The following is a 10,472-nucleotide window of genomic DNA, read 5'->3' on the forward strand; positions in this document are numbered from 1 at the left end:
GAGTAAATATACAAATACCCATTAAGAAATTTGAATTTGTTTAGGATAGCAATAACCTTTAAAATTAGTCTAATGAAAAATAAAGGTATTTATAAACATCTGTTTAACTTGGAAAGAACAGTCTTAGGCATATTTGTGTACTTATGAAATTTCTACAGAGAAAATCATGATACCAAAGAGACTTATGCATTTGATTGACAAAACTGAAAATGTTACTTATCTAGATAAAAGACTATCTTATTAATTTTAATATCAGGCTTCAAGCCCCAACATACTCCTTATAGAGAGAGACTCTCCAACCTGAGTTTTTTAGTCAAAACCACAGACAGTGTCTCTAGTTTCACTTTTTTTCCCCCTTCATTAATATCATTAACAACCTTTCATCCTTTTTCTTTGATTTTTCTTGATTTAATTTAGGCAATTTAGGCTCCCTGCTCAGCGGGGAACCTGCTTCTCCCTCTCCTCCCTCCTCATGCTTTCTTTGGGACTTTTTTAAAAAGTGACATTTCTCAAACTTGCTTCACTTTTTAAACTCAGTAAAGGCTTTCCCACTTCCTTTTCGATCACAGCTAAAGCCTCAAAAGCCTTCCTACTTGCAATGGGGTCACACCAGCAGCATCAGAACAACCTGGGAGCTTGTTAGAACAACAGGAGCTTGGGCTCCACCCCAGACACACTGCATCATGTTCCACATTTTAACAAAATCTGGTATTAATTTTTATGCACACTGCAGTTTGAGAAGCACTTCATTAAGTTAAAATATGTATTACTTCCCATAAAGACTTTTGCCAACAACAGAACCACTGTAGAACAATTCAAAGTTTAAAATTACTTATGAGGTTGGAGTACAAATTGGTAAGATCTTTTCAACAAATTTGGTAGTAGCATTAGGAATGTGAAAATGGTTATACTCTCAGACCCTGCTATGACACTTCGGAAATGTATCCTAAAGAAGGAATCCAATGAAATGACAAAAGCTTTATGTACAAAGATGCTCCTTGTAGCCTTATCTAAAATAGCAAAAAATTGTAAATAAGCTAAATATTCAATGATAGAAAAAGTATGAGTAAATTATGGCAATCTACCAGATAGACTTTTATTCAAAAACCAAAACTATGTTCATTAAAATATATAACATGAACTGAAAATGGTGGAGTAGAGATTCCAGGGCTCATCCCTCTGCAAAAGCAACTAAGGAACTGGCTAAAACAGTCAGAATCAACTTTTGCACAACTCTGTAACCTACTCAAAAACATCACAACCAGAAGATCTGGTAGAGAAAGAAGCCGCTGGTTTGTGCTAAGAGAGCACTGCTGTGTTTTAAATTGCCCACCTACCATCCCCCATGCCTCAGATTAACAGTACTAAATAACTGAGGTTAAGTAGGAAACTGAGAGAGCCTCCCACGTTAGGATAGATGTGCACCTAGTGATCAGCAGCCCCTGTGGACAGGATGAAATCCTCCTTACTCCCCCACACCCTTCTCTCATATAAAGAGAAAGCATTGGGGCGCCTGGGTGGCTCAGTTGGTTAAGCATCTTGCCTCCGGCCCCAGTTATGATCCCAGGGTCCTGGGATCGAGCCCCACGTGGGGCTCCCTGCTCAGTGGGGAGCCTGCTTCTCCCTCTCCCACTGCTACTCCCCCTGCTCGTGCTCTCTCTCTGGCTCTTTCTCTCAAATAAATAAATGAAATCTTAAAAAAAAAGAAAAGAAAAGAAAAATCATTAAGCTTTGAACATCTGAAACTAAAAATCAGTAACAGAAAGTTACCTGGAAAACCACTGACGGTTTGGAAATTAACCAACACAATGTTAAGTACATCTATGGATCAAACAAACAAACAAAAAAAATCACAAGGGAAATTAGAAAATGCCCTAATGACTGAAAATGAAAACACAACATATCAAAATTTTTAGGGCACAGCTAATGCAATAATTAGAGGGAAATTTATATCATCAATTGATTATATTAGAAAAAAAGAAAGGTTTCAAATCAGTAATAGAAGCTTTGGCTTTATGAAAATAGAAAAATAAGGGCAAATTAAAACCAAAGCAAAAAGGTGAGAAATAGGGCGCCTGGGTGGCTCAGATGGTTAGGCGTCTGCCTTCGGCTCGGGTCATGATCCCAGGGTTCTGGGATCGAGTCCCGCATTGGGCTCCCTGCTGGGCGGGGAGCCTGCTTCTCCCTCTGCCTCTGCCTCTCTCTCTCTCTCTGACTTTCATGAATAAATAAATAAAACATTTAAAAAAAAAAAAAGAAGGTGAGAAATAATAAAGATAAGACTAGCAAACAGTTACATTAAAAACAGAAAAACAGGGGCACCTGTTCCTCAGTCATTAAGTGTCTGCCTTCAGTTCGTGTCATGATCCCAGGGTCCTGGGATCGAGCCCTGCATCGGGCTCCCTGCTCAGCGGGGAACCTGCTTCTCCCTCTCCTCCCTCCTCATGCTGTCTCTTGCTATCCTGTCACTATCTCTGTCTCTCTCTCTCAAAAAAATAAATAAAATCTTTAGAATAAAAAACCAAAAACAATAGAGAAAGTCAATAAATACAAAAGCTGGTTATTTTAAAAGATCAACAAACTGGGGCGCCTGGGTGGCTCAGTCATTAAGCGTCTGCCTTCAGCTCAGGTCATGATCCTGGGGTCCTGGAACGAGGCCCACATCGGGCTCCCTGCTGGGTGGGGGGCCTGCTCCTCCCTCTACTTCTGTCTGCCGCTCCCCCTGCTTGTACTCTCTCTCGCTAATAAAAAATAAAAAATCTTAAAAAAAAAAAAAAAAAGATCAACAAACTGATAAACTTTAGATAGACTTATCAAAAAAGAGAAAACAGAAGACAAAAACTGCCAATATTTTTGGAAGAAAAGGGGCATCAGTGCACATCATATAGTTAAAGGGACATTAAGAGAATCTTATGAACAGCATAATGCCAGTACTTTTGATAACTTCGATGAAACAGAAAAACTCCTCAAAAGACACTATCAAAATACACTCAAGAAGGAGTAGGTAGGGACATCTGGCTGGCTCAGAAGGTAGAGCATGCAACTTTTGATTGTGGGGTTGTTTGAGCCCCACATTGGGTGTAGAGATTACTTAAAAATAAAATCTTTTAAAAAAAGGAATAGATAAAATAAATAGCCCAGTGTCTATACAATAAGTCTAATTTGGAGTTAAAAAATCTTTCCATGGTGCCCGGGTGGCTCAGGTGGTTAAGCATCTGCCTTTGGTTCAGGTCATGGTCCCAGGGTCCTGGGATCGAGCCCTGTGTCAGGCTCTCTGCTCAGCAGGGAGCCTGCTTTTCCCTCTCCCTCTGCCTACCACTCCACGTGCTTGTGCTCTCTCTGTGTCAAATAAATAAACAAAATCTTAAAAAACAAAAAACAAAAAAATGTTCCATAAAGAAAAACAAACAACAACAATAAAAGTGGTCATGAGGATGACAGACTGCAACCCTTGTACAGGTTTCAAGTGCCAGAAGAAGAAATACAAACCTTATTTTCCAAGCAGTTTGGTTATAGGTCTCGACCTCCCTGGTAACTCCCTCAGGGAACTGCACAAAGGTTTCTCTTTGTTCCATCCTACACGGAGCATTCCCAGGGCTGGGGCTACTTCTGGGTAGCTTTTGCTGAAAGCATTTAAAGGCAAAGGTATGAGACACAGCAGCCTGGAGCAAGGAACAACACTTGAGACAAGCAAGAGACAGACTAGAAAGGAAGGGATTGGGAAAGGAGATACATGGGGAAATAGGGAATTTAAAAACTCCCATGTATACCAGGGAATCAAGAAGGCCATGAACATACACAGGGCAGGACACACGCTCAGAAAAAGCCCAAGAATACCCAAAGCTTTCACCTCTAGCTGGCCTACAAATTCTGTGCAAGCAAAAAGCAAAGACTTAGGCACAGTTCTGGCAAGTCATTGAAGGAGTGCCCCAACAAAAAAAACAATCTACAAAGACTGGAAGAGGGTTGTTTTCCTCTTTTTTAATTTTTGTTGGTCCTAGGGACTTAGAGTAACTGCCAAAATACAAGCTACAGAACACAGACTTCAGTAGTCACACATGACAAAGAATATACTTCCAAAAATGGTTTAGGAAAGTCACTTAACAAGCAAACAACAACCCACAACAAGGAACAACAACAGATCCTGGGGAGAGGGTAGAATATTATTTCCATAGTTGCTGCATTATAGTATTCAAAACATCCAGTTTTTTAAAAAACATTATGAGACATTCAAGAAATAAGTAAGTAGGGCCCCTTCAAGGAAACAAAGAAATTAATAAAAACTGTCTCCATGAGGAAGTTCAGGACTTACTAAACAAAGACTTTAAATCAACATTTTAATATGCCCAAAGAGCTAAAGTAAACCAGAAGAATAATTTCTCACCAAACAGAGACTATCAATAAAGAGATAGAAACTATAAAAAGGAATTATCTTAGTCAGTTTGGACTGCTATAACAAAGTACCATAGATCAGGTGACTTATAAACAACAAACTTTATTTCTTACAGTTCTGGATGTTGGAAGCCCAAGATCAAGACGCCAATATGGTCAGGTTCTGGTGAGAAATCTCTTCCAGGTCGCAGACTGCCAGCTCTCATTGTATCCTCAATATAGTGGAAAGAAAGTGAGCTAACCGTCTAGCACCTTCTAATAAGAGTTCTTCTAATCCCATCCATGGGGCTCCACTCCAATGACCTAATTACCAACCAAAGGCCCCACCTTTATTTTTTTCTAAATATTTTATTTATTTATTTATTTGAAAGAGAGAGAAAGAGATAGCAGGAGCAGAGGGGAAAGGGCGAAGCAGGCTCCCTGCTCTCCCTGATTTGGGGCTTAATCCCAGGACCCTGGGATCATGACCTGAGCCCAATGCAGATGCTTAACTGACTGAGCCACCCAGGTGCCCCAAGGCCCCACTCTTAAATACCATCACGTTGGGGGGGGTAGATTTCAACATATGAATTTGGGGAGAACACAAACATTCAATCCATAGCAGAATTAGAAATGCTGTAGCTAAACATTATAACAGCTGGAATGAAAAATTCCATAGAGGGGTTTAACAGCAGACTTGAAATGGCAAAAGAATTAGTGAATTTGAATAGGTTATTTGAAATTATCTAGTCTTAGTAGCAGAAAGAGAAAAGAATGATGAAGAACAGAGCCTAAGGGACCTTGGGGAACACCAACAAGTATACTAATATACACATAATAGGAGTCCTGGACTGAGAGGAAGAGAGAAAGGTGCAGAAAGAATATTTGAAGAAGTAATAGCTGTAAAGCTCCCAAATTTGATGAAAGATACAAATCTACACATCCAAGAAGCTCAGAGATTCCAAGTAGGATAAATTAAAAGAGATTCATACATAGACACATTAAAGTCAAATTGTCAAAAGCCAAAATAAAGGGAGAATCTCCAAAGCAGCAAGAAAGAAGGAACCTGTCATGTACAAGTGATCCATAAAAGATTAACAGCTGATTTCCAGTCACAAACCACGGAGGCATGAGCCCGGCGGGGGGGGGTGACATATTTAAAGTGCTGAAAGAAAAAACAGTCAACCAAGAATTCTATATCTAGAAAACTTTTTCAAAAATGAAAGAGAAACTTCTAGTTTCTAGTCCAGCATGTAAGGAGCTTGGACATCATCACCGCATCCCAACGACAAGTAAAGAGCTGAACAAAGAAACAAAAAATCAATAACTCTTCTTTGATCCATCACAGAAGTGAGGGCACAGGGCAAACTGCCACCCAAAACATGGAAGACACAGATGGGCAGATACAGAGAATCAAGACTTAACTAGAGCAGAAACTCTCAAGCAGAAATCTTCAAAGGAACCAGTGCCTGGGAAGGAAAACCTAAACTGTAACTGACTCGGTTCTCAAGTGAATATTGGAGTAAAATCCTCTTTAGTTTTTGGCAGGAGGATGGGGTAAGTAACCATTTCGAAATATGGCACAACATTCTATTTTTCTTAATAAGACCTGTCTCAAGAGAAACTATTTTACTAAAGCCCAGACTATTGGGGTTTTATCAAGGCCTGACCAAAGCAGAGGCAGGGAAATATGCAGCTCCAGCCTATTCTAGCCTTTCATGTGGGAAAAGGGAAATAACCAATTTTAGCCCTTTCTAGCCATCCTGTCCTACTTAATGAAGTGTGAGAGGGAGACTGAGAAGTATTTGTGAAGTTCACAGTCCACTGGCACAAACTCACTAAAAAACTAAGACCTAGTCATATAACCACAGAATGCTTTCCCCTCTTCCCATACCCTACCATCATACCACTAACTGCCTATTTACCAGACATCCTTTTATCCATTACGTTGTGTCTGGCTTTCAACAAAAAATTGCAAGCCACATTAAAAGGGAAAAAACAGTTTGAGGAGATATAGCAAGCATTAGAAAAAAAATTCAGATATGGTAGGGATGTTGGAATTACCAGACTAGGAATTTAAAGTAACTATGATTAATATACTAAGGACTCTAATGGATAAAATAGACAGCATGCATGAACAGATGGGCAATGTAAACAGAGAGAAGGAAATTCTAAGAAAGAATCAAAAAGAAATGCTAGAAATAAAAAACACTGTAACAGAAATGAAGAATGCTTTTAATAGGCTCAGGAGTAGACTGGACATAGCTGAGGAAGAATCTCCGAGCTTGAGGATATAACAATAGAAACTTCCCAAATGGAAAAGCAAAGATAAAAAAGACTGGGGTAAAAAAAAGAATAGAATATCCAATAACTGTGGAACAACTATAAAAGGTGTACATATGTGAAATGTGAACACCAGAAAGAGAAGAAAGAGAAAGAAACAGAAGAAATATTTGAAGCAATAATGGTTGAGAATTTCCCCCCAAGTTCATGTCAGATACCAAACCACATATCCAGGAAGTTCAGAGAACACCAAGCAGGATAAATGTCAAAACAAAAAAAAACACACAAAAAGAACCCTACATCTAGGCATATCAAATTCAAATTGAAGAAAATCAAAGATAAAGAAAAAATCTTGAAAGAAGCTAAAAGGAAAAAAATATCTCATGTATAGAGAAGCAAAAATAAGAATTACATCTGATTCTCCAAAGAAACCACTGAATTAAGTAGAGAGTAAGTGAAATACTTAAAGTGTTGAGAGAGAAAAAAAATACCAGCCAAGAATTTGGTACCCTGTGAAATTATCCTTCAAGAGTGAAGGAAAAATAAAAACTTTTCCATACAAACAAAAATTGAGGGAATTTGTCACCAGCAGATCTGCCTTCCAAGAAATGTTAAAAGTTCTTCAGATAGAAGAAAATTATATAGGTCAGAAACTTGGATCTATGTAAAGAAAGGAAGAGCATTGGGGAAGGAATAAATGAAAATTAAATTAAAACTTTTATTTTTGGGGGTGCCTGGGTGGCTCAATCGTTAAGCACCTGCCTTCAGCTCAGGTCACGATCCCAGAGTCCTGGGATCAAGCCCCGCATCAGGCTCCCTGCTCGGCGGGAAGCCTGCTTCTCCTCTCCCACTCCCCCTGCTTGTGTTCCCTCTCTCACTGTGTCTCTCTCTATCAAATAAATAAATAAAATCTTAAAAAAAAAACTTTTATTTTTTTATTCTTAATTGATCTAATGGATAACAATTTGTTCAAAATAAAAATAACAGCAATGTATTTGAATATATATGTCCATATATATAATATAAAGCATACAATATTACGTATATCCTTGTGTATGTTTATGTGTAAGTGAAACAAATGATAGCAATGATGAGAGGGATGAATTGGGAATATTTTGTTATTGTAAAGTATTTGTTCTGGGCATGGAGAAGTACAATGTTATTTTTTTTTTTTTTTGAAGATTTTATTTATTTGAGACAGAGAGTGTGTATGGGCAGGGGGAGGGGCAGAGGGACAAGCAGGGCCCACTGAGCTCAGGGCCCAACACAGGGCTCAACATGGGGCTCCACCAGGGGCTCGATCCCAGGACCCTGAGTTCATGACCTGAGCTGAAATCAGATGATTAACCAAATGAGCTACCCAGGCTCCCCGAAGTACAATGTTATTTGAAAGTAGACTTGGATTAGTTGTAAACATATATTGCAAACTCTAGGAGAAATCACAAAACAAAGTAAAAAAAAAAAAGTATGACTGATATGCTAAGAAAGAGGAGAAAATGGACTCATATTAAATGCGCAATTAAAACCACAAATGGCAGAAAAAGAGTGGAAGACAAAAATAGGATCAAAGAACAAGGGCAATGAACAGAAAACAACAAATATTGTAGCTATTAATCTAACTATACCAATAATCTCTTTAAACATCAATGGTCTAAGTACACTAATTAATAGTGAAGAAGATATTAAGACATGCCCAGATAAACAAAGACTAAGGGAGTCTGTCACTGGTACACCTGCCCTACAAGAAATGATAAAGGGATTTCTCCAGGCTATAATGAAAGGACACTACATAGCAACTTGAAGCCATACAAAGAAATAAAGAACAATGGTAAAGATAGCTACATAGGTACATGTAAAGGCCAGTAGTATTGCATATTTGGTTTGTACCTCCTCTTTTTTTCTGTATGATTTACATGACAAGTGCATAAAGCAATAATTATAATGCTACGTTAATGGACACTCAATAGATAAACGTGTGATTGTGAAAACAACAACTTAAAGAGGAAAGGAATAAAGTAGTAAAGAAACACAGTTTGTGTATATTATTGAAACTAACTGGATACAAATTCAAACTTCATCATAGAAATTTATAAACTAATAAAGAAGTTATAAAGTTAAGATGTCAATTACAATCCACAGGGTAACCACTAACGGAAAAAAATAAAAATTATCCAAAAAAAGAAATGAAAAGGAAATCAAAACAATAAAATAGAAAAAATATTAAGCAAAGAAATGGCAGTAATCGACATAATTGAGGAACAAAAGGTATGACATACAGAAATCAAATAGCAAAATGGCAGAAGTAAGTACTTCCTTATCAGTAGGTATTTTAAATATAAATGCATTAAACTCTCAAATTAAAAAGCAGAGACTTGGGGCACCTGGGTGGCTCAGTTTTTAAGTGTCTGCCTTCGGCTCAGGTCATGATCCTGGGTCCTGGGATCGAGCTCCGCATTGGGCTCCCTGCTCCGCGGGAAAACTGCTTCTCCCTCTCCAACTCCCCCTGCTTGTATTCCCTCTCTCGCTGTGTCTCTCTCTGTGAAATAAATAAAACCTTTTAAAAAAAAAAGCAGAGACTGGCAGAATGAATTTTAAAAATGATCCAACTATATATTGTCTAAAAGGAACTAACTTTCTATCCAAAGACTTAAACAGGTTGAAAGTAAAAGGATGGAAAAATGTAATTCTATGCAAATAGTAACCAAAAGACAACTGGGACAGCTATACCAATATGAGGTAAAATGAACTTTAAGTAAAAAACTATTACAAGAGACAAGGATGGACATTATATCCACAATCAATCCATTAAGGAGTTGTAAAAATTATAAAATTATATACACCTACAAAGAGCCCCAAAACTGACAGAATTGAAAGGAGAAATACACACAGTTCTACAATAATAGCTGGAGACTCAACAGTCCATGCTCAATAATGGACAGATAAGTAGAAGACCAATAAGGAAATAGAGGACTTGAAAAACACAACACACCAACTAGACCAAACAGACATATGTAGAACATTCCGCTCAACAACAGCAGAATACACATTCTCCTCAAGCGTATATGGAACATTTTCCAGGTTAGAGCATAAGTTAGATCACAAAACAAGTCTCAATAAATTTATAAAGATGGATATCATCCAAAGTATCTTCTCTGATCACAGTGGCATGAAATTAGAAATGAGCAGCAGAAGGAAAAATAGAAGATTCACAAATATGTAGAAATTAAACAACGTATTCTTAGACAACTTATGGGTCAGAGAAGAAACCATAAATAAAATTAGAAAATACTTTGAAGGTAGTCAAAAGGTACAAAATTCCATTTATAAGATAAATAAGTGCTAGGGATGTAATATACAACATGATGAGTATAGTTAACAGTGCTGAATGATATACAGGATAGTCAATAAGAGAGTAAATCCTTTAAGTTCTCATCACAAGGATGCTGGTGATTCATGTCAATTATTTCTCAATAAAACTGGAAAAAATAGTCATTTATTTAGCTCAAGAGGAAAGAGAAAATACTTTGAGATGAATAAAAATAAAAATACAACATACCTAAACCCATAAGAATACAGCAAAGGCAGTGCTCATCAGGGAATTTATAGTTGTAAATGCTTACATTAAAAAAAAAGAAACAGAAGAAATTACATTGGTGAACACCTAGTAAAGTTGAACCGCTACATATGATTCACCATCCATTCTACTCTAGGTTTATGCCTTAAAGAAACACTTAAATATGTTCTCTTACAGATGTGTACAGGAATGCTCACAGGAGCAGTATTTGAAATCATAAGAATTTAGAAATAATTAAAATGTC

This window comes from Halichoerus grypus, chromosome 14 (genome assembly GCF_964656455.1).
Source record: "Halichoerus grypus chromosome 14, mHalGry1.hap1.1, whole genome shotgun sequence".
NCBI lineage: Eukaryota > Metazoa > Chordata > Mammalia > Carnivora > Phocidae > Halichoerus > Halichoerus grypus.